Below are 25,240 nucleotides of genomic sequence, written 5' to 3'. Positions count from 1 at the left end.
ACATTGAAGGCAAATAATTCCCCTTAAGTAAAACACAGTGACTATTGAATAAAGGGTTTGCAAACAGTCAAGGTTTAGTTACAAACTCAGATTTAGATATAATAGGAACTGGTCTTCCTATGCATAGATTCAGAAGTGACCTCAGGGCAGTACTTTAGGTGTTTATAGGGGTCATGTTTACCTGCGACAACGTGAAGCTTTATCTGCTGCACTAGACATGATAGGAGGGTTACAAAAGGATGGCTGTATAGTTGTTGACATTTACAGCATTTATTAGACGCCCTTATCCAGAGCGACTTACAATCAGTAGTTACAGGGACAGTTCCCCCCCTGGAGCAACTCAGGGTTAAGTGTCTTGCTCAGGGACACAATGGTAGTAAGTGGGATTTGAACCTGGGTCTTCTGGTTCATAGGCGAGTGTGTTACTAGGTTACTAGCACCCATGTTGACATGTTGACATGCCCATTTAATGAGCAATTAAACATACAATTACATTTGAAGCCATTACAAACAATAACTGTTAATATGGCTTTTATTATATGCAGGGATGATGTTTTCAGTGTTATTTTTATTGTCTGCAATTTTACACATTGCAGCACTGAACATACAAGGAGCTCCGCGGCCATTTTTAAAATTCTCTTTGGAAAATAAATCCCGATTTCATTAAAAAAGTTGCAGATTCCCACAGACATTTAGAGAACAGAAACGTCAGCGACAGCCGTGTGAAAAATAACACGTTATTAAGTTGCCCGGAGCTTATAAGATAAGAACCAGTTATGCAGCAGTTATGACACTAACTGGTAATAAAAAAAAAAAAGACAGATTTTGCATAATGTAGTGGAGTAAAGCGTAGGTTTATTGACTTTGTAATGTAAAATAGTAAAATGAAATACTTTAGTAAAGTACAGATACATAAGAAACTTGTACCATAACTTGTACCAAAAAGTACTAAAGTGCATTACATTTACTTGGTTACTGTCAACACCTGGTAATTCTCATTCCTAAGTCTATCTACGAATAGACTCATCAGAATCAACCCCCTTGATCACAGCAGATTCACTACATCCTGATATGTTATGTTCAACACGCAATATTTGAATCTTTTGAGGATCAAAAAAAAAAGTTTGAAAACTGCTGAGTAAAATAGTTTCCCCCTAACGTTTCTTGTCATCAAGGAAAAACAAGGTTGGTGTAAAAAGAATACATGCCTGGAATAGACAGACAGAGGCATTTCCATTCAGAAGAACATCTTTGGCTTCCTGTACTGTGTCTAATGGACGGGGACAGGAAGAGGCTGTCCAGGAGATGACAGGAGTTGGGCAGGGGGGGCTAAAACTTTAATGGAAACGTGCGTTGTAAGGAGTGTTTTATTGATGAAGACTCTTTGCCGGGTACATCCCATGTGCTGGAGCACTGGGAATGGCTTGTCATGTTCTGCTTCGCTGCGAGGTGGTCTTCAGGTACAGGCCTCGCCTCAGCCTGCCACATTCCCATTCGGCTGCTGCTGTGTCTGCTGAGAGTACCCACCAAAGCTGTCATCAGCTGTCATCCCGTCATCATCGCTGCAGCCACCGGTGGCCGCCTGGGAAGATACTGTAAATACAGTACGAGCATGAAAAAGAGCATGTTGGCATTTCAGTGCACGCACCATCGGAGCAGTTTATCTGTTTATCCTCGCGAACAGCAGCGTGCATGGCGGCAGTGGTGCGGCGCATCTGGTGCGGCACTCGCCTTCGTAGCCGGTAATGAGATATAGGGTGACAATATTGCATGAGGCTGCACAGAAAGGATTACAGTTCATCATATCTGATCTGAGCCAGTTAGATACGTCTATTGAATTACGCCACGGCTTCCGGTATCAGATTACCCGGCGGACGGACGGGGAGATGGATAGATGAATTCGCAGATGGGTGAATGGGAGGCTGAGCGCGTGCGCTGATGGAGGAAGGCATGTTTCGTGGCACATGCTCCTCACCCTCCGCACAGCGCACTTCCTCTGCCTTCCTCTCGCACTGTTAACAACGAGGGGAGCTGTAATTAGAGGAGACGGCTCGGTGTTGGCGGACGCCGCTGACAGCACTCAGGAGTGTGTGGAAGTGTTCGCGCTCTGGCTGCGCTGCTGGGAGTCTAAGTACCGCCAGCGCGACAGATCCTCCCCGCGCTGGTGACGACACCCCAGCTTCACCGATCCATCTGGGACACGGAGGAACAAAATGGTTGTCCAGCACCGGCCAGGATTGGACCCAGCTCAACATGACAATGCCGTGCACGAACATGGGCCTGTTTAGTTTATTATGAGCTCCCATACTGAACTGTTTAAAGATAATTCAGACTTCTCAAAATCCACAAGTAATCATGGACAAAAGCCTTAATTATTATTTCATGATTTGTGACAAAGTAACAGCAAGTAACAATAATAATAATTTGAAATATTTTCCTATTAAAGTTATGATGCAAATTATCACAAATTTAAGGCCAGGTTTCACATAAAATGATGTAACAAGAAGTTTTTTTTGAAGGAGAGAATGTACTTACTCTTTACTCTGTTTTGTGGTGTGTATTAGTATTTCTGGCAACCGGACAAAAACGTCGGATATATTTAAACAGGTTTTAAGATGGGAGGAGCCACATTGATTATTTAAACCTGTGTCTGTCAAAACATCACATGTGCAAACATTTTTCAAGATCATGTTTCTTTCCCCTTTTGCCTATATATTTATTCATGTAAATACAGAGAACGTCTTTGACATGACACCTCAGGCTCAGTTCATAGTGCTGCACTTGAAAATTGAAAATAGTGCCCATTATGTGAAGGCGTCAATTTTCTAGTATTCTGTTAACCTTTTCATAGTTGACCTTTTAGGTTTTATAGAACACATTTTAAAACACATTTAAACAGAAAAAGTTGATCTCGTGTCAACCAAGTTTTTCTAGTGAATCTTGGGTACAGTGCTTTGAGGTGATTCCGCAAACCTCACCTAACACCCCACAGGCACCCCACTGATTACAGGAATCCCTGTAAAAAAGATGTCTGCAAAAAAAGAAAATTTGCTTCATTTATTAGAAATCGTATCCCTTATTTTGACATTGCTCAGTCCAAAACGTATTGTATTATAGTGTCAAAAACCATATCAGCAGTGTCCCTCATTGGCCTTGTTTACAGTAGACACACCAATGCAGCTCTGCACAGGTCCCATGACCTGTCCTATCGGTTCCTGAGCGGGAGTCCGCGTGAACGGCGCACATTTTGGGCATATTTCAGAAAGAGATTGAGCTAAATGTCTTCTGCAGAATCAAATTCAGAGATAAGGGCTCTCTGGTACACAGCAGGTGGGTCCAAATCCCGCCGGTGGGTTCTCCTCCCCACTGTGCTTCTCCCTGCCACCTCTTATAGGCAGAATTTAGGATCATTGCAGATTTGTTTCTCGGGAGGGAAGAGGCGTGGTCTACACCGAAGCAGTAGACGGCGTCATGGGCTTTTTAACCAGTCAAACTGATTAATTGGCCGCTTGGTTGAAAAAAAAAAAAAAAAAACGTCTGAGAAACCTTCCCAGATGGGGACTAAAACCTTGGTTTAATCCCGGTAACACAAATCTAATCCTATTCCCCAAGTTTTGTTTGCATTGTCGCATCTTTATCCCACCGCCCGCAGGTCCGTGACTCTCCGTCGGAGCCTTTTTATTCCGCAGCGAGCGCTTAATTCACGGGCGACAGCGCTGCCACGGTGTGCATTGTGAGCGGATGTTAGGGGGTTCGCGGCGGCAGCTGTCACCAATACATCAGAGCTGAACCGCTCGGCTCACGCTCGCCCACACACGCGCGCCGCAGGTAGCGGCTGACGAGGCCCGCCTTTGTGTTGCGTTTCAAGCGAACGCGCCGCCGCGCTGAAAGGCTTAATGGTGTAGATTGCCGGGGAAGGCCGGCCGCGTGCCCGTCTGTCGGAGGGCCTCCATTTGTGCCCCGTCACACCGGTCTCCTTTCAGGCTATTGAGGATGGATAGTAAAAAAGAGGGGAGGATAGGAAGAGTAACCTGAAGGGAGTGAGCCAGGCTCTTCCCTGGCTACGGCAGCTATGGCGGCCACGGCGGCGCAATCCGGCAGAGGCAGACTCTGATCCGCGGGGGTGCGGTAATCCAGGGCCGGGAAGATAAAGCAGCCGAAGGCCCTGGCAGGCGGTTTCTCTGGAGTGCCCTCCCGCGCTAATCTCCCGTCTTCCTGCGTTAGCGGTGCATGCGTCTCGAACGGATGCGAGCCCTCAAGCCCCCTAATGCTAAAAGCAAAGTGGTGGCTGAAAGCAGAGAGGTTGCTCCAGATCTCACCATCCAATCTGGTCAAATAATTATGTTACATTGAATTTAATGTCATTACCAAAGCTAGCACTTTCGTAAAAAAAAAAAAATGTTGCTAATGCCAACTAATTCTGTAATTGCGATTGGTCACCCTTTTGTACCATCGGAATTGTCAGAATCATTATTTCTGCTTTGAGGCTGACCTTTTTTTATACGTTAACATTTCCAATACCATTGTTGCAGCATCTGGGGCAGATGGAGCAATTTTTAATTCATTTAACTGAGTGAAAAACGCAAACACCGAATAAAACTGTTCAAAGATTTCTTTTTAATACAACAAAAGCGAGACAATGTTATTTCTTTTACCTTTTCCATGCCCGCTACCAACATCAACATGCGGCTTATCAGTACTTTAATGAAGCACGCGCCCCTCGAGCTACATGTAATATAGTGCCATCAAAATATGGCCTCTGTGACACACAGCCGGTGTCGAGGTGGCTAAATAAGGAGTCCCAAGTAATGTCAGCTGAAGCCGCTTAGCCACGATTGCTCAGGACTCCTTCAAAAGTAGCTCAACAACACCCAGCGGGTGCTGCTGCATTAACGTGTAAACTGGTGTTACCAAGCTTGTGTTTAGATTCTGGCAATCGTCACATGCCTGAGGGTTGTTTTGGCCTTCTAGCTTTTTAAAAAAATTGTTTTTTTATTCCATGTTTCAGATAAAGATTCGTTACCCCAATGTCCAGCCTCTGAGCTTCGTTCCTCCTCTAGCCATCAGTCATGACAGCCTCATAACAGATCTCCTGCAAATGTGTGTGCAATGTGGTTTTTTTTTTACCACTAAAAGCTTTTTTTGGGTCAAGGTTCAGCGTTGCTTAATTAATCCGTGGGGTCAGAGAGATGTGGAGGGCAGGGGAGTGAACAGGAGGCTCTTATAAATCTGTGGAGAGACTCGAACTGTCAGACAACACACTGAATTATATATCAAATGTTCTGCAGGAGGAGGAACCCGGCTGAACTTTTCCCTCTCCCTCCTTTCCACCGTACCCTGTGTGTATTTGATGTGGGCCGCTAAATCATTGATGGTACATACTGAACAACAGTGGCAGCCTCATAAAACACCTGTCACCAACACCCGGCCCTTTTTTATCTGCTCAACACACAGCAAACTGGCCAGAGTAAACAGCGATGTGGGCGAGGGCGCAATCCCAAGATCGAATTTGCGTGTGTGTGTGTGTGTGTATGCCCTCCGTTTCACACATGTCCTTACCTGTCAGGACTACCATGGCCCAGGGTTAAAGGGAGCCATGAGAGCGCCTGTGCAGCAGAATTTAAAATGGCTGGCTCTCCAAGAACAGGGTAAAATGGTGGACCCTCCTCTAGCTCTCCTCTCCACGGCAGGGCAGGGCTTCGATCCCTTGTTCCTGTCCCCCTGGTTTTTCCATCAGGATGGCGCGGTCGGGGTAAACGACAGGTTGCTGGTGGGGGGTCACATGTGACAGCAAGCTCCCTCAGCCCTAGAGGAGGAAACGCCGGTCCTTCCTTCTGTCTGATCTGCACCAACTCGTCACTTTTCACCAAGCAACTGTTTATTCGCCTCTCATGCTCAGTGACAATGATGTGTTGTGTGTTATTTCATTGGTTTTCTTTTTTTGGTGGGGAGGCCGGGCTAAGGCCCATTCTTCATTTCCGCATCCTCCGTAGCTTACTCTAAATCATAAAATTTCCCCCTTGGCTGACTCTGTGAGCGTTCCAGAAAGCACCCCCTCTAATCACTGGGCTTGGTGTCCCCGCGGCCGTCCGCTCTCAACTCGTCCTGTACAGAGTCTCCGACGTCTCCATCAGTTTCCTGCTGCCCTGAGCCTCATGTCATTACTTAAGTATTTCAAGCCCAGATTTATAGTGCTGCCATCAGGTCCCTGCCAGAGACCCTTCTCTCTCTCTCTCTCTCTCTCTCTGTATGTCTGTGAAGTGATTTTTTTTGTTATTGTGACACACAGCTTAGCACAGCACATGGTGCACACATTGAAATGTGTCCTTTGCATTTATCCCATCACCTTGTGAGCAGTGGACTGCCATGAAAGGTGTTTGGGAACCTCAGTTTGCTTCCACTGCCCCTGTCTGTTTATGTTTCAGCATTTAATGGCCATTTATGTATTTAAGAGCTTGTGCCATGCGGTTTAGGAATGTAAAGTGTGTAATTTATGTTATCCTCTGCAAAAGAAAAATCTGCGGGCTGCCGCTCGAATGGAAATGCTCCACCTTATTCCTCACCACAATCCAGCAGCTCCTCTCATTACCCAGAGTTCAAACATCTCCACTCCTCTGTCTCCACCCCGACCCCCCTCCTGCATTGCACTTTCTCCTTGACGACTGGCTGAGCACGCAGGCCTCCTCCGACATTAAATATTCCCCTTTGAACACGGCTGGACGCTTCTCTCTGTAGGGAGACGATAAGATGAGGTTATCAGGCCGGCGGAGTCACGCACACCAAAGCCTTCCTCTCGTTCTGCCCCATTCTCTACCCCTTTCATGCAGCCTTTGGGGGATGGAGGGCTGAGGGACGAAGGGATGGGTCCTGGGATGAAGGGGAGAAGGTTTCATGGCCGTGGCCTTTATATCAGCTGCAGCAGTGGAGCCCCGGGCCTGCAAGCGGCAGCTTTACAGCAGAATAATGAAGATTAAGTAGAAGATAGACAGTGGAGATTTTTAGGGTCACACTGAGAATGATGGATTTCCCCTCCTACTTTTCTCTTTCCCCCGCTCTTTCTCCCATTCCCCTTGATGCAGGGTCCATTTGATTAAAAATAAAATATATAAATAAAGACTTGCTCTATTTTCCTCTGTGGTCATCTCTGCTGTGCAGGAAGTACAGTCTGTCTCTTTCTTGCTGCTGCGGAGTCGCAGTGGGCGGCTGCAGTGCTGGGCCGCTGTCAAATTGCACAGGAAGTGGCACTGAGGACCTGGCCGTGATGGAGCAGCCAGCGTTGACTAGTGACTGCGGCTGGTTGCCCTTGACACGGGGAAGGCGAGTCGGGTGGGGGGAAGAGGTGTGCAGAGACGAGGGCAGACGGAAGAAGCAGCAGCTGCATTCACAACCAGAGCCCCAGCAATGATGGAGCGGCTCAGGATAAATTGGATTATCACATGTCAGAGTGTGAATGTGTGGGCGGGTAAGAGAACTGCAAAGGAAGGGTTACTGCAGGTTACTGTAAGGTGTGTGTGTGTGTGTGTGTGTGTGTGTGACAGATTTGTATAGGAGTGTGTATTTTGCCTTTTCTGCTTGGCTCAGATGACCTTATACTTATAGAATGGTGTGTGTGTATGTATGTGTGTGCATAGAATAGAATATCACCCCAATCTTTTAACTCAAAATATTATCTAATTTACATTTACAACATATTTCCGACCCCCTTATACAGGGACAGCCCCCCTGGAGACACTCAGGGTTAAATTCTTTTCTCAGGGACACAATTGTAGTTTAAACCTGTGTCTGTGGTCTTCTGGGTCATAGGTTACCCACTAAGAAACTATTAATATGAGATCATTGGGAGTGATGTAGTGTTGGTAAACTCGTTGACAATTATTGGGACTGCTTGTGTGATGGTTGTGATTTTTACCAAGAGTGATAGAGCAATTCTTATCTAATTGAGAATGGCAGAGTGATATTAGCTCATTGGACTGGTGGAAATCTCACTTAAAGGGATAGAAGAATTGTGAGTGACAGAGTAATCTGGGGCCATTAGAGTGATAGAATGCCCTTTACCACACCGTGATGCTGGCTCGCTGAAGCTGACATAGCAATTAGGAATGGGACAATAAATCGGCATACTGGGATGCTTGTTCTTGTGATACATTATTGATGTGTCCTATCCTGTATTGATGCATTGATATTTAACATTGACGGAGTCTATTTTTACAGCTGGCGGGAACTGAAGGCAATGTTTGCCGTACAGAAACGTTAAATAAAAGTGATAGTGTTCTTCAGTAGCACAGAGGGTGATGGTATTACGGGTCACTCTTGCCCCTGATAGTGATGCAGTTTAATTGAGCGTGAGGGTTGTTGAGCGTGATAGCACTGAAGGCCGAAAGAGAATGATGGAGTGATGTTACCTCAAGGGTGCAGGGGTGGTTGTAGCTCACTTACAGTGATAGAGTGATATTAGCCATGTTAGACTGCAAGAGTGATATTAGCCCATTTAGCCTAGAAGAGAGGTTATAGCTCATTGGGGGTGATGGAATAGCAGCGACAGTTGTAGCTGTGGCCCATACGCTGTCTGGGTGCGGTAGGACATTAGGCCATTATACCAGAGCCCCTTTAGCCTCTCTGAGCTCATTCTTGCTCCAGGTCACAACCATCGAAGGCAGGACCGCTGTTAAAAAAATAGCCCGACTTGTAACTTATTAATCCATAACAGCTGTCATGTGTAGCGCTTGTGTATATGTGTGTGTGGTGTACATCTGTGACCGGTTCAGGGCAGACCGGGCCAGCTGTGGCTTTGGTGACCTATATTACATCCCTGACCGGAGAAACCTTCATCTTCTGCCAGCAACTCTTGGGTCTTGGTTAAGAATCCAGTCACCGCGGGTCATCTGTGATCACATGCATGCGGACGTAGTATTACATATTGCAGTTTGGGAGGACTGCGCCATCCCACAATGCCTCTGTGTGGCAGGTGAGGCTTCAGACTGCGTGGGGCGAGATGTTCAGTTCTGGTGCCTCGGGCCACAGCAGATTAATGCAGGAGGGCCTCAATATTTAATGACTCTCTCTATCGCCCTTCCAATCTCTCCTCCACTCTCATCTCTAGAGTGATTGGGTGGGGCGCCATGGGTATGGGGGCGGGGCAGCTCTGGAGGCTGTGGACGCTCGAGAGCGGGATGCCCTGCTGCACGGACTCTCAGGGTCATCTGTCAATGCAAGCATCCCCCTTTCATCTGTCTTTTTTTCTAGCCCTCTCCCCTGTCCCCTTTTCTTAAAAGCCTTTCTCTGCATACGCTCATTAATACTAATTAAACTTCAAGACACGTTTCCAGTTTCCTCTCCTTAGCTGTGGGAAGTGCAGATCTCAAAGCACGTCCTCTTTCTTGCACGCGTTTGTTTGTTTTTGCTTTATTGCCATCGTTCGTGCCGAATCATCTCTCTCGACAGAGCGGCGGCGGGGCGACTCCTTGCCAGGCACGCGTGGCGTTCCTGTGATATACGATCCAGCGCAACATGGACGGCAGCTTGTAAATCTGCTTTAAGAGGATTAAAGATGGCATCCCCGTCCGTGCACATGTCCGTCTCAGTGTGGTCTGGCCCTCGCCCAATGACATCATGCCTGGACACCCGGCCTGCTCGGACTCTGACTGATGCTTCGCCAAAAATTTATTTCCCCACCCCCTGCTGGCTCGGAGGTGTAAGTGCCTCGTCCCTGCCTCAAGAGAATTTTTTTCGATACTCCCACCCCCCCCCGTTCCTTGTTGACAGACGCTGCTCAGTCCCTAGTCACAGACATAAGTGCAATAAACCGAAAAAAAAAAGAGGAAAGTATCAAGCCTCTCTCTGTAGGGGCCTGGAGCGGCACAGATGTGAGTGTTTTAACTGGCGCCCGCTTCCCCTTCTGTGCTTCTTTGTTGTTGAAAGATTGCGCCATCTTCTCCAAGCCGGGTATATCCAAGTACCAGCAGCACTCCAAAGCTCTCCTTTAAACCCCCCGCGCACACACACAGATTGAGGGGTTCCCATTTGCAGCCGCATGCCTCCATTGCCCCCATTCCTTCATTGCTCTTTGTCTCTCATTGCTTGCTCTTATCCATTATGCACACTGTTTAAAATGTCACTCTCCATTTGCTGCAAGTCGTGGGATCCCACGGGGCACTGTGCTGAGTAAAGTGGATCTCTCAGCTTTCCCCTGCCCTGTTTATCCACCTCCACCTCCTCCCTCTGCTGCCCACCAGGTACAGCTAAACAGAACACATTTTAAACAACATTTTTATTTATTTTTTTGTTTATTTTAGGCTTTTCATTTCTCTACCCTGTCACCTTAGGTCAGCTTTTTTCTCGCTCTCTGTCTTGCCTTTGTTTTCATTTTTTTTATTTTCAATTTGCCCCACCTGGGTGTGTGTGTGTGTGTGTGTGTGTTTTGGTCTGTTTGATCTGACAGCCAAAATGGAACAAACTCTCTCTCTGAGCTAGATCTGTGACTGAAAATGTTGCGGCATAAAATCCATATTGTTTTTGGGTAGTTCTTTCCATGTTGTGGCTGAGAAACCTTCAAAGCATGGCTATAAAGTAGGTGCACCTAACAATGTGGCCAAGAAAAAATGGAGAATGGATGTAACTAATATTAAATGACTATGTACTATAAGTACATCCCAGAAGTCTAAATGTGAATCACAGAAACAATGATTGAAAAAAAATTAATTACCACTGAAATGATAATTGGGACGGAGAGCAGCCATGATGATGGGTGCAGCTGATTGAACTGTAAAGGAATGTGATCCGTGTGGTTGCATTTGCACAGACACCCATCTGGTCTCTCGGCCTCTGGCCAAGGGTGAGGTGGGTCAGCAGGGGGAGGTGTCCAAAGGACTGCGGGGTGAAGAGTATCTTCAGCTCTGACTGACTCCTCCATTGCGCCCACATGTGATCACAATGCATTAGACATGATGGCACGTACGGACAGGGAGAAACGTTGAGGAAACGAGACAATGAGAGCAGATGGCAGGCTGACCAAATGTCCAGAATTGTACTGTGGGCAGCTGTCCAGTGCTGAAACCAGCCCCGTCCAAGTGGAGAGGTGTCTACTCCTAATGCTGAGAGCTGCTGGGAACATGTTCTGATGGAGCTGTCCAGATCTGAACAACACAGGCTTAGCAAACCTGTGATTTCAGAGCTGAAACTGGAGCTGTCAGGCTGATGCAGGACACTGGGGATAGTTTTGTCTGGTCGTAAGGGGTCTGTCAATGGCTGGGCTTGCGGTGCTGTTGCCATTGTGATTAATCCCTTAAAACTAGATTTTATCAATATAGGAATTGGACAGGGTTTTTAAAGGTGTAAAGACTTTAATATCTGACCAGAAGGGCTAATCTTTTGGACTAGCCACAACTCAGCATTGCATCGCCAGTCCACTGCCAGGAGGGTCAATCAGCATGAGATGGTTTAAAAGCTTCTAATAGCAAAAAGCTGGACTAATAGTCCATAGATCATGTGCAACTAGCCCTACATTGACACAAATTGTACACTTGTTCTGGAGGCTTTTCTTTACCACTTTTCCTCTGTTTATTTGCTTGTTTTTTATAAAGGTTCTAGGGTTGGGAGGCAATGGAGCCTTTAAGGGCTTTGTAGTCCATCAAGACATAACAGTAACATATATTTCTTGTATAGACCCAACTCAGAAATAGTATGGGCTTTCACAGGTCCTTACTCACTAATTTAAACCCATCATGCTATACAAGGAAGAACACAAGCAAAAACACTCATGTGGCAAAAAAAGAAACAAGGAATCCTTGGGAAGGAATTGTGGGTTTGTATTATTGTTGCGGCTGTCTCAGTGACAGATGGAAAAAAGAAGGACAAAACAGAAGAATTTTATGAATTATGCAACATTCTCCAGGAACACCATCTCTATGAACTACAGTGGGGCAAAGTTCCTGAGATCCCACGTGTACTCCCACTCCGTCCACTTCTTAATAATCGTGATCATGGCAGACAGAGCCCAGGGCGGGGACTCACCCAGGGTGGGGCACTAGCCACTTCAGGGCACAAATATACACACAAGCTCTTCACTCACACACGCACAGCTATAGACAATTGTAGGAAGGGCTCAGAGGAAAACTCTTGCCAACACAGGGAGAGCATGCAAAGCTGGAGACCTTGGTGGTTGTGGCACTTGCACTTGCATGCATGTCACACAAAAGTGGACACATCATATGTTCAGAACTGATACCAGAGCTGTCCTGCATTCCCACATCGGCGGAACAGAAACACAGCAGATTCTCTCCAGCGACCAGGGTGACTAGTGCTGGTGGCATCGGAGCTGGAGTGTTCTTACAGCAGCCCCGTTATCAGAAGCCGCCCAGTGCTGAGGCGGGGGGCTTAGATGTACTCTAGCTCCGAGGGTTTACTGTCGGCTCCCCCTTCTTTTTCTCTTCATGCTCTGTGTACACGGGCGCAAAAAAAGAAAGGACAGTCGGCCGAGAGAAAAATTGAGGGATGGAGATGGGCAGGAAGGGGGAGCGAGGGATAAATGCCGGATGATTGTGGAGTTACATTTTCTCACATGGCCGCCTCCACCATGCTAAAGGCCAATTTCTCCGTAATCCTGCTGTTGGTTCGGGTGATTTGGCCGCTCTGGCTGCTGTGTGGCGGCGCAGCACGGGACACAGTCTCCCACGGGAAGCTCCGGTGACCTCCTCCTCACACCACAGCGCCCACAGGATGCTACGCTCGCCGCTTCCCGCCAATTTCCTCACCCGGCTTCCATCTAGGTGAGCCGTTGCTTGATTTCTCTTTGCTGTAAAAAAAAATCCTTGTCTCATGGGTGGTCATTATACCTAATGAATAATATCCATAATAAATCATGGTAGTAGGGTGGTAGTAGCCTAGCAGGTAACACACTCACCGATGAACCAGAAGACCAAGGTTCAAACCCCACTTACTACCATTGTGTCCCTGAGCAAGATACTTAACCCTATCCCAGAGGATAACCCTTAACCCTGTAACTACTGATTGCAGGTCACTCTGGATAAGGGTGTCTGCTAAATGCCATAAATGTAAATTGTATCCCCCTTCCTTTATTCTGAGCAGCATTTTGTTGGGAATGTTTTGCCTGTAAGGTAAGAATTAAGGAGTGTTTCTTTATTTCTTTATTTTTTTTTTTTGCATTCACACAGCATGACACAACACACCTCATTTCCCGTCTTGCCAGCGGCGATTATTTCCTTCTTTGCTGCTTAGCCCCACCCCCATGATACAGTTTTTGCAATTATCACATTTGTACAAATAGAGTGCCCCCCCTCAGAAGCGCTGACAGGGAAATTAGTCAGAGGAGAATTAAGAAAAGCCACAAAAGGGGAACATATGCTCAAGGCTGACGAGTAGAAAACCCTGCTTTCCACTTCCGAACCCCTGCTTTTCACACCCCTTTCCCTCCAAACCCAATTTTTTTTCCCTCTTCCCTACATAGTTATTGGCTACAGAGCTGATCAAGTTTCCCCAGATGCTGAATTTTGCATATGTAAATGAATTTGACGAATCAAATTATTCGGAAAAAAAAATTACATTATTTCGGTTGAAGTCTCTCTCCTCCGAGGGGTTAAGAAACAGTTTGCCTTTTTTTCGAAAATTCAATTTGTGCAAACGGGTGTGCACAATTGACTTAAGTATTAATTACTCATACCATTGCTTAAGTCGAACGTTGCGAGCAGCTTGAAAGCAATTGAACACTGAGCAAATCGGATTTGTTTGAGGGTGCAACAAATGGGATGGCGGCTTGTCCATCCGTTGCATATCCCTTGTTCCCGTGGTGCCAAAATCGCTGCTTTGTTCGCGAGATGTCTGCTGTGCTCAGAGCGATGCTGGCCACTTTATTAGAAACTGGTTCCATATTACAGCCTGGTTCTCCATGTCATCCATCTTCATGTTGTCTGGTTACTGCTCTTTTTCACTTTTGTGACTTCCTTGACCTGTAGTGTCAGGTATGAATTCCCTGTGGCCAATCCGCATCCTCTTTGGCATGGTTGACTATATTTGCATTTGCAACTCAAGGATGTAGATCCTCATTTTCTGACCACAGGACATCAGGTCACTCATCTCAGGTGATTGACAGACCCTCTGACTGTGTGTTTGACTTGAAGCTCTGAAATGATCCAAATAGCCCACCATTGATGTGAGTTCCTAAAACACCATTTAAAAATGGTTTGAAGTTTCAGGTTAGAAGTAATGTGTTCTCTGCAGCTTGTTCCACTTTAAACAGGAGGGGTGGGCTTCTGTGTGCCTCTGCATGGGGGAGAAAGTCTGTGAAAATGAGCAAGAGACCTTCTACCCAGAAAGCTAATGGCACTTTATGAATTTTTAATCATGCTGATGGATCAAAGTTTCTGGTATAAGTGCCTTACCCTCCTCAATCACAGCCCCCTTGTCTCCCCTCTCTGCCCCCCTTCCATCTCTGTGTTTTTTTCCTGTCTACCCTCGATTCCTTCCGGGGTTTCTCTTTTCCCTTTCCCAGGTTCCAGGTTCTGTGTGGGATCACAACTATCTCATGTCGCAAGTTGATAGGAATAAACAGAAACAAGAAAGCCTGTTCTGATCCTGCATCTTGGAGACTGGTTTGACATGGCGAAGCAGGTGATCTGGAACGATGTCTGGACATGACGAAGAAGAAGGACTCATTTGCTCGATGTCACGAAACAGGGGTTTAATATGTGATGAAAAGGACAGGGAAGACATCCAGTAACAAGTAACACTTAACATGTAACAATGACCTGACGGTGAACAGACACAAACAGGGAAACTTTATACAATCAGACACAGGTGAACACGATCAGGAAACATTACACAGGACAAACATGAAACTCCGGTCCGGATTCCATACCGGATATTACCCCTTTCCGGACCGGATCATGACAATTAGGATAAATGTCTGCATAATTCATCACATTTACGCCCCTGAGATGGACATTTACAGAAGAAGTAATGTGTGTTTTTACTTTTGCAGCCTAAAGTTATATGAATATTGTGTAACTTTATACATCTGAATACCTCACCATTTCTCTCTAGCTGCCTGTGCCTGTTTTTCACTTCTCAGAGTGTCAGAGTGGGACTTTCTATAATGGAAAAAGTTCTTCAGATGCTGGGGAGGATAAAAAGGCAACTTTGGGTAGAAATGGTACTTTTTCCTCTGTGTTGCACAATGTTTTAATCTCTTCCTGAATCTCATCTCTGTAGGAGAGGGCTTATTGTGCAGCTGGATCCTTTTCTTTTGTGTGAAAGTGAGAGGAGAGACATTTGTTGGAACAAGGCGGCACAGGGACAGAAAGATTCTCGGTTCCCCCACTTGCCCGCAGGACAGGGTAGACAGACAAATCGGTAAATATTTGCAAAGGGCGACAGTTTATTAGCTCTGTGTTGCTCTGTGATGCCAAATGGTGATGTATTGTCCTGCTTTCCCATCACTCCCCTCTGTACGACTCTGGTTGACAGATGAAGGAACCTTCCGTGTTCCTCAGGTGGTGAGTATAAACGCTGGCATTAACCCCTTCGCACGAATCAGCAGAAGGCTCCTCTTTATTATTCACCAGCTACATTATATATGAAACACATATTGATGGGGGAGAACTGTATGGGCGTAAGGGACATTTTGGATAAATTGTGACATATATATTAAATGAAATCTCTTGATCAGCTCTCTCTTCTGATAAAATGAGATAACATATGAAAAACTGTCATTGTAGAACCACTGACAGGTCTTTAAGTGTTAAAAGAAACAGAGTGGCAGATAAATGAAAGACCAAATTAACGCTAGTTGTACGTGACCAGAAGCAAAAACAGTGCTGATTGCACTCGAGTCTTATTTGCATCTAGAGGTGACCCCCGAGCGCTAATGATGGAGACGGCACGCTTTGCATTTTTGATCTAATCAATTTGGATCTTTGGCATAAAGGCGGAATAATGGACTCTGATTATTATCTAAACAGTCAGTCTGTGGCCAGAGGAGAAAAACAACAAGAACAGCGGAGGCGAAAATCGATGTTTCCCACCGTAACAAGCTGCACTTAAAGTAACAGCTTCCAGGCGAGGTGTTTGCAGAAGTGGCGAAAAATCGCGGGCGTCTTCCCTCCTTGCTCCATCTCGCCTCACAGCTCAATGATATTCCACGCAGCCTGCAAGCAAATTCGCAAACAAATGATGTCAATTTGAAAGCGGGTGAGATTGGTCCGGGCTGACTGTGTTTAAATTGAATCTGGCCGTCTGCGGCCGCCCGGTAAACAAACACACAGGAGCGTCTCATCTAATCCTGGATTAGACCCACCTGGCAGTGCGCCTCTTCAGACGAAGTAACCGGTGAAATTGGTTGGGAATGAGAGTGTGCTTTGGGCCACCTGGGTCAATTGGGATGGAGAAAAAAAAGAATAAAAATAATAAGTATATATTTTGAAAATTAGGGATATATGCAGAATTTGGGGGAAAGAGCATCATAAACGAAGCATAAATCCTGCAACCCAAGAAAATGTAGGAAAAACAAAAAGGGAAATGTGTCCAAGTGTTTTTTTTTTAGCAGAGAGAGGATGACGGTGGCCTGGTGGGACTCCCTGTGTCTGATGGGTACAACAGGGTGGCAGGTGGAACGTCGCTGATGATTATATGAGGGCTTCTCTGTAACTGCCGGTACTTAAAGAGGCTTTTGGGCAAATTCCGACCCCCAGATGCTGATGAGGCCAAAGACCTTCTGGGCTGCGGGGTCTCCGACTGTGGCTGCTGGAATGGGACGTTCTGAGATTTAATGAGATGTTTCGCCATCCAACCTCCATAATCATCCTTCAGCTGCGCACACACACACTCTCATTCACACACTCACTGACTTTATTTCCTAGTGAGGACCCTGAATAGATAAAACAAGAAAGAACTCGTTCATAGTGATCTGTATCACAAAGAAGAGAAACTAACTACCAATTACATTTATAAAAGTTCTCACACAGGCTACTTCTTCATTCTGGATGATTAAACATTGTTTTTCTTTCTGATTTGATCTCTTCATTTATGTAAATGCTGAGACTGCCTTGATCTGGTAGCCCGTAGTGTTGCACTTGTTTAATAATGGTGCCGTTAATGTTTTAAAATTGAAACTGTAATCATCTTTCATAACATTTGAAGACAAATTAATAATAAAAAAGAAGTTACCAAATTATGTTAAGCCGTAAATACTATGAAAATATTAACTCTGGGTTTAACACTTGTACAAGCTTAGCTTTGTTGGCTCTCAGACATATACACATACATAGAAACCACAGTGGAATTAATATGGTCATTACCTCACAGACAAACAACAAATGCACATCCGCTCACACTTACTAACATACACACTCTTAACAAACTCCTTTTAATCCCACGTTGGTCCCCGCAGACGCTCTGGGGACCGAGCAGCCTGTCCTGCCACTGAAGTGGGTTTCCTGTGCGAGATTCTCTTTGCTGTCGTGCAATTGAGGGGCTGCCCCTTATTCTCAAAGTGTTAGAGGAGGCCACATCTCCATCCCGAAGAGGCGCCCGTACGCACTAATTTGTCCCGCTCGGAGCGGGAGAGTAGCAGGAATTATCTGTGAGCCGCTCCACCCTTCATTTAATCGGGTGTTGTGATACAGCAGGCAATCCAAAGACACGGCCACAATTACTGCAGTTGCCAGCAGCGGCGGTGGAGTGGGCTTCAGAGATACGCACAGTAATTACGCGGGAACATGGGAAAAAAATTATAAAAAAAAAACCCGAAGCATTTCATTTTTGTTAGCGTGAAAGCGTGTGAGACAGAGGCGTGTTCTGCATTTCTGTCAGCACTCTGTCTCATGATCTCCTGATTGGCACTTTCCAGACAAATTGATCTGGATGTCAACATTTTCAGGCATTGTCTTTCACAAAACTCGTCCCAGAGGCTGTTCCCGTGCAAGCAGGGTTTTCAGATGGATCGTTAACTTAAGCCAGAAGTCATGACTGCCCAGTGTGAATTTAGGCATGGAGCCTAACTGGTTCAGCTTAACTCGATCCGGTTGACTGATAAATCGTGTTCTGTGGAACACCCCCCTACTGTGCTAGGTGTTTCTCCTTTTGGGGAGAGCTCGAATGCCACGTCCTGTCTGCTGGTCCAAAAAAAAACATATCTGCATGGGTCCACATCATGCTTCAAATGTGGAAGGCAGTGCACTGGGCGTGGCCAGGGTTTTTAATCACTGCTGTTTTTGCATCTTTACATGTCCTGCTGTGTACGTGTGTCATTGAAAGATATTTACAGAGGGAAGGCAGCGCTGAGGACGGGGTCACGGAGTGGGGTCATTTATCAGTCAGATTAGAAAGATCCTTCCCACCACAGCCAGCCCTCCAATCAGAGATCGTAACATTTGCTGCTCACTTTTCAACTGACTGTGAGTGATCACTGCTCATCTTCTCTATCCTGAAGGTTGAGCAGAGACCTGACTAGAACCATGGAGAACACTCCCCCCCAAAAAAAAAAAAGAAATTGCATTATTTTATTAAATGTAAGTGCTGCAATGGTGGAAACTTTTTATGCTTGGTCCAGGATATAAATATCATCAGCAAGCTCTGCATGCAAACATTACACATTGACATCTACATCCCGGGTGTAAACAGTCTGTAAATTGCCACTGAAACCAGGGTGTAAATGGTGCATATTGCACCATACCAGGCTGGAACTCCAGGAGAAGCCATGTGCCAGAAAGTTTTCTGTCAAACCTACACAATTTATTACCTGCCACCGTCATCATCAGGCCATTAGGAAACACCTCAGGCTAATTATGGTGAGGCTGGAATGGAAACCACCTTCTAGCAGGTGATGCTCCAGGAGCATGACTGAGAAACACTGACGTAAATCGCAGACATTACATTTCAGGAAGGAAGCGCCATATTAAAATAGTTTGCCTGTTTAACCCCTTTCGAATTAGCGAATTAGCAGAATTTCAAGTAACATAACAAATTACATTACAAAGTTTTTGCAATTTTCTTTCTTCTCTGTGACATTTTTGTTTTTAACTGATTTTCACCTGAAACAATCCAGTATCGTGATACACCTGGGTATGTCATGTATTGACTGGAGGGGTGATAAAATGATCCAGAATGAGCAAGTAGGGTGTTTATGAAATCATTGTTAAAGTCTTCTGGCTGATAATAGTATTTAGCAAAGAGACTCAACCAAAAATGTCTCCTCTCCAAGACACAGCTGGTAACTGGCACTTGTTTCTGTTTGCTGTAAATCATGAAGATGTTCTTAAAGTGGCCTTAGCAAACATGACCCACAAAGATTGACAAAGTTCTGTGGATGCAGAATGAAACGTTTCTACATTAAAGATAGAAAGTCCAGTTTGCCATGACTCAACTCTCAGACAAATTCACATGGATGACTGAGAATCTCCACAGACATAGACCCATAGAGTATTTGCATAGAAATATGTAATAATTTCTAGAAGATATATACAAAAAACATTGCAAAAACATCACAAATATATCAAAGCACACAGGAATCCCAAGCAAATGTACACCAACAGACATAAAGAGACATCCTTCACACTGACTGTGCACTGGGTCGCCATGGTTCCTCCTTCCGGGCAATGACCTGACCTTTCTGTGCTGATCATTGATGCTGGTCAGGGGGGAGCCTGAAGGCGTCTCAATCTGACCTGCCTGCCCCGCTGTCACAGCATCTTCCCCGAGGGGTCACGGCCAACTCCATTTTTCAACCCACGGTGACCGGATCACAGGCTTTTAAAAAAAAAAAAAGAGAGAGAGAGACGGGGGATTTTTCTCTGAAAAGTCTTGTGATGCCTATGCAATATTTATATAACAATGTAATTTTGCAACTGCCTCATGCAGTTTCCGTTTCTGCTGCGTCATAGCTTTTGCTTTGTGATCTCAAAATAACGATTTAAAACAAATCATTAAACATATTGAGTTGGCTGACAGTAAAATTGACCCGTTCAGGATGCTTCTGTGATGGTGAAGCTGCCGGATGCTAATAAAACACCAGTGACTGGCATACTAATGTTTATGTATCAAGTGATTGCATTGAACCATGCCGCACAATTTAGAGCGGCATGGCGCCTATCCAGAGCTTGAGGAAGGATTTACTACCACAACTAAACCATGATTATTTAAATTTTGTCATTCTGTAAAGATAATCGGATGTTACCTGGACACACAGAGGCATGGCGCAATGGAAGGTACAGGAATGATCAGTTTCTCATTTCTTAACACTGGTAGGTGAATATCGCAGTTACATCTAAATATTGTACCAATGTTACAAGAAAAATGTGAATTAAAAGAAATGAGTAAGAGATAGAAGAAAAAGGGAGAGCCTTGGCTCCCAGAGAGGGACTCTTGACCTGGAGAAACAGGGGTGGGGGTTATGCTCGGGGAGAACCCTCGTATCTGAGAGGGGACGAGCTTCCGATGGAGGAGGAAAAGAAGAGACAGTAACTGTGAAGAGACCATCTTTAATACTCAGCATTTGACTCCCAAGACGGTTGCCACAGGCCGATCAGATTGTCCTTTGAGACCTTACGCCTTACTAATGCAACCCTTCCCATTTACCTGGCCTTGGGACCGGCACCAAAAACCAGGGACATGCATGCCCAGTGGCTGGGTTACTATGCAACCTAATAATAAGCAGTTGAAAGAGGGGTGAAATAGGAAAGTTAAGTCCACAGCTTCAAAAAATTTCTGCAAGAGCTACCATTGAAATATAAAGGCATTTTTTCCCCCAATAGCTGAATTGTATATAATATGTGTGTGTGTATGTGTGTGGGAAGCAGGAATGCGAGGAGAAAAGTAGAGGCCATTAGTACAGTTCATGGCTATAACTCCTTTTTACCGTCCATGTGCCACGTTTCCTGGGACTCTGGGGTTAACGTCCTTGTCTGCATTTCTCGCGCCACCCGCCGCGTCCTCTCTGGTCCTGCTCTGCATTGCTTGACCAAGGGGCACAGCGTAGTTTTTCTGTTTCCAGAGCTGCGCCCTTAACAGGATCGTTCCTGGTGTTGTTGATCTGGACAGACACACACACACACACACACATACTCATGGCTTTGCAGCAGCCAATCATTGGTACCGGCCACAGCGTGAGCGTGAAATTTAACGTGAGACAGAGGGAGGGGCTGCTTTTAGGGAGAGATAGTAGTTTTTTTTTTTTTTTTTAGAAAACCCACCTTTGCTAACAAGGGCGCACGCATGCCTCAGACAGAATAATTCATATCGACCGAAGCTACATACACGCTTCCAAACATGCACAAAATTCGGAACCCTCACACTGGGCAGATGGTGCCTGCAGTTGAACCCCCGTCCCCACCAAGGGGTCATCACATCACATGGAAGGCGAGACTGGAGTGCTTTTCCGTGTAGCGCCATTTCAGATTTGGCTTCAGATTCAGCTCACGCTCCTCAAAGCCTTCCGCTTTCTAACCAGAGGTGACTCACGCTCTGTTGTCTCCAACGCAACCCAGACCGCAGGAGCAGCTCACCCTAATCCACCCTCTCCCACAACCACACCGTGGTGGGTGGCATAACAATGGCTCACACTGTTTCCCTTTGAAGCCACTGTTGGGGGACTCCAATTCTTAATCAGACAAACATCGTGACCCCACAAAGAGCAAATCTTGGTTCATCGAGTGTGACTCAGAACACGGAGCCATGCGTCGTCTCTGCACAGAAGAAGAAGAAATTTTATAAAATGCGTTTAATGCGAGGAAGGCTGGTACCTGGCTGCCATTCTTGAATTAAAAATGGGGTATGTGTGTGTGTGTGGGGGGGTAATTCATTATCTGGCATTACCTGGCATATTCTCGTAAAGCATAGCTTTATCATGCCTCTCGTGGATTTTCTTCGCGATGGAGCGGGGTCGGCCAAAATTCCGCAGCGAGGAACCAGGCAACGGAGCCGGCGAAGATAATGAAACTATCTCCAGGAACGTCGCTCTTCTAGTCTAATTAAAACCATTTCATTTCATGGCTCGGAACACATCTCATCTCAAAGAGGCGCCCAATTACGAGCTTGTTTGTCTGCCAGATTACAGCAGCTCGCATGTGTGATGGCAGACGTGTGCGGATACGTCCCTCGCCGCCACGCCGCAAGTTTCTATGAAACAAGCAGCACCCCAAGATTACGGCAACGCCCTCCTCATGCCCATCCCGGCGCCAGAGCCTTTAGGCAGGTTATGTAAGGCGGGCGGAAAGTGCCTGACTTTGGCAACGTGTTCCGTGATCGGAAGAGTGCTGCGCTGCAACCTTAATGCGGGTCAAGCACTTTATTCCTCCGCGTTTTTACGGCCTCCATCTGCATTTACGAGGACGAGCCGCGATGTGCCGGGGAGAAAAAGCGACGTGTAAATAATGAATTGTCTCATAGCATGGGTCCGTGTGTCAATTCACAAGTGTTCTTGCAGTAAATTTCCTCCCCACAAATACATTTTTCATGACTCGTCACACATTCGGCACTTTGTATGCTTCGTTGGGGCTTCTGGGGTCAAGGGTCAACCTGTTCCATGCAGCTTTTTAATTTTTGTTCCATGCAACACACATCCATTTTGTTCGCACGCTGAGCTGGTCATGTTTAATAAATAGCTTTGCCCGAGGTACAAGCTCCTGGGAGCGAGAACAAAATTACAGCTTGTGTGCAGAGCGCAGAACCTGAGCGAGTGGCACATGATCCATAATTTAATATCTCGTACAGGAATAATCCATAGCACGTCTTTCCGATCGGAGTGCGAAGCGGTCTCCCATTAAAAACATGCAAATAAACGCAGCATCTCTATTCATCACTCAAGTTTGACGGTACGAAAGCAGTAGTCAAATGCGATCATTACTCATTTAACACAAAGTTTACTTCTTTAGAAATTAGTAAATTAGTCTGTTATTGCCAAATCGGTGAAGTGGATTCTTTGAGTGGATGTGAAATGGTCTTGCCCAGGGAAACAAGAAAAAAAAAAAAAAAAAAACACCCAACTCCCAAGTAAATATGGCGCTTAAATGTATTTCTTTCTTCTTTTTTTTTGGAACTCGAGCCTCTTTTATGTGCAAGGGGAATTTATAGATCTATTTGGACGATTGCTTTTATTTTCGAAACCGTGAAAACATCGGCCCCAGGAGGATGTTTCCCGCTTCCGCGAGAGGTTATCTACCGACGCCGCCGTCGTTAAGGCGACCACGCCGCGGCCACATAAACAGCGATGATATTGCTGTCGCACTTCCATTACCTCTCTGAGTGCTTTCAGACCCTTGGTAAAAATGGAGGTCCTCTGGCCCGGAGTGTCCCCCCGCACCGGGGCGCCGCGGCCAGTCACTTTGTCAGGCTGTGAGAATAGTCAATATGAGGCAATCAGGATGTGTCACGGTGTGTGTTCGCCGGTGGACAGGCTTAAACGGATGGAGAGGTGGAAGTCCCTCGGCCGGCCGCTGGCGAGGGGAGTTCATCTGTCAGTCATCGAGAAAGGTCAGGCGGAGCGCCTGCTGTCCCTCGGGGGAGACCCTGCACTTCTCCGCCGTTCGCGGCGTACCCTCGCGTCCCCTCTCGTTCCCTCTCGTTCCGTCGCTCGCTTCATGCGCCCGAGCGGAGCCGGGATTTTATTTTGGATTCGTATCCGGACGGACTAATCGAATCGCGCTGAAGTGTGCTGCGAGAGGGGCGAGGGAACACGGTGGCGAGCGGCCATCTTTCTTCATTACGGCCCCGGAGGAACGGGGGTTGACACAGATGAGATGAGAGCGGGACGGAGAGATAACAGCAGGAGGCCCTCGGCGTGACCCCTGCGAGTGTGTGTGGGTTCGCCGTGTGCGGCGGGAAGCAGTGTGCGCTGATTCAGTGAGTCATGTGACTCTCTGTGAGGGAGTCGGTCGGCGTTTCTCTGCAGGGTGTGTGTGAGTCGTGTGCACACCATCACCCACACACCCCGCTACGCTGTCTGCATGAGTGATGACACACATGCATAATCAAGATTGCACACACTTGCTGACAAACAATTTCACTTTGTAGCGTACTTACATGCTACGAAGCACACACACTTTAACACAAGACAACCTAAGTGCACAACACAGACAGACATACACACTCAATAATACAGTTTCATTCAGTACACAGATGCAGCATCCTTACAAGCTACAAAGCACACACACTTTAACACAAGACAACCTAAGTGCACAACACAGACAGACATACACACTCAATAATACAGTTTCATTCAGTACACAGATGCAGCATCCTTACATGCTACGAAGCACACACACTTTAACACAAGACAACCTAAGTGCACAACACAGATAGACATACACACACTCAATAACAAACAGTTTTGCTCAGTACACACATGCAGCATCCTTGCATGATGCAAAGCATGGACACGCACACTCAAAACAGTCCACACGCATTATTACCAAACACACATACCAGAACGCACACCATTATCCTGAGTGACTTACAATCAGTAGTGACAGGGACAGTCCCCCCCCCCCTGGAGACACTCAAGGTTAAGTGTCTTGCTCAGGGACACAATGGTAGTAAGTGGGGTTTGAACCTGTGACTTTGTGGTCTTCTGGTTTATGGGCGAGTGTGTTACTACAGAGTTAGTGATAGGCGAGTGCGTTTGCTACAACCACCACTGAACACACACAGTCACGCAGTCAATTAACAATTAACATTTTCTTTTGGTAAACACATACATCATACTTTGATAATAAGTGTGAGTGTGCATGGGCACGTAATTACACACACACACACACACACACCTTCCCACACACTGCTATCACTACTTGGCCAGCTCCAGCATAGCGAGAGAAGGGCTAGCATTAGCATCCCCACCCTGTTTTACACACTCATCACAGCTGCCTCTGGTCCCCTTTAAAATTTAAACACACAGTCTCTCACAAACACACACACACACACACACACACACACACACACACGGTTGGCTCACAGAGAGGTGTGTAAACAGTCCAGATCAACTCGACTGCTTTGAAGGATGCTGCTTTTTTTTCCCGCCCAGCGTAAATCTCCACTGGCTACGGGGTGCTGGGCCTGGCGCTCGCGCCATCTCATGAATAGTTAAACCGGCTGGAGGTCGAGCAGGTTTACTACGCGCCGTGTAAAGAGGCGCAAACGCCACGGGGAGCGAGGCTCGTAAACACCGAACGCCCAGCGCCGGCCTGGCGACGGGGAACAGAGGCTAGAGAGCTCGGCTGAATTAACGCTTTCACTTGCGTCC

The 25,240-nt window shown here is 46.3% G+C and overlaps 1 protein-coding gene and 1 long non-coding RNA gene across 4 annotated transcripts in view; one reads left to right on the top strand and one right to left on the bottom strand.

Moving 5' to 3' along the window:
• Nucleotides 1–25,240, top strand: part of nrg3b (neuregulin 3b) — a 144,344-nt gene that overhangs the window by 7,074 nt on the left and 112,030 nt on the right. The gene's annotated exons all lie outside the window — the stretch shown is intronic.
• LOC114795843 (uncharacterized) lies at nucleotides 12,687–21,135 on the bottom strand. 2 transcript variants are annotated; one of them, XR_003750556.1, is made up of 5 exons: nucleotides 20,864–21,135; nucleotides 19,569–19,755; nucleotides 16,307–16,376; nucleotides 16,035–16,157; nucleotides 12,687–12,790 (listed from the first exon to the last, which is right to left on the bottom strand). It is a non-coding gene; the product is annotated as an uncharacterized LOC114795843 (long non-coding RNA). The 2 variants fall into 2 exon arrangements; XR_003750555.1 differs by lacking the exon at nucleotides 12,687–12,790 and having other exon boundaries at nucleotides 15,327–16,157.

Source organism: Denticeps clupeoides, chromosome 8 (genome assembly GCF_900700375.1).
Source record: "Denticeps clupeoides chromosome 8, fDenClu1.1, whole genome shotgun sequence".
In the NCBI taxonomy this organism is placed as follows: domain Eukaryota; kingdom Metazoa; phylum Chordata; class Actinopteri; order Clupeiformes; family Denticipitidae; genus Denticeps; species Denticeps clupeoides.
The sequence above is the reverse complement of the archived record's forward strand: the minus strand, read 5'-3'. Positions and strand labels throughout refer to the sequence as shown.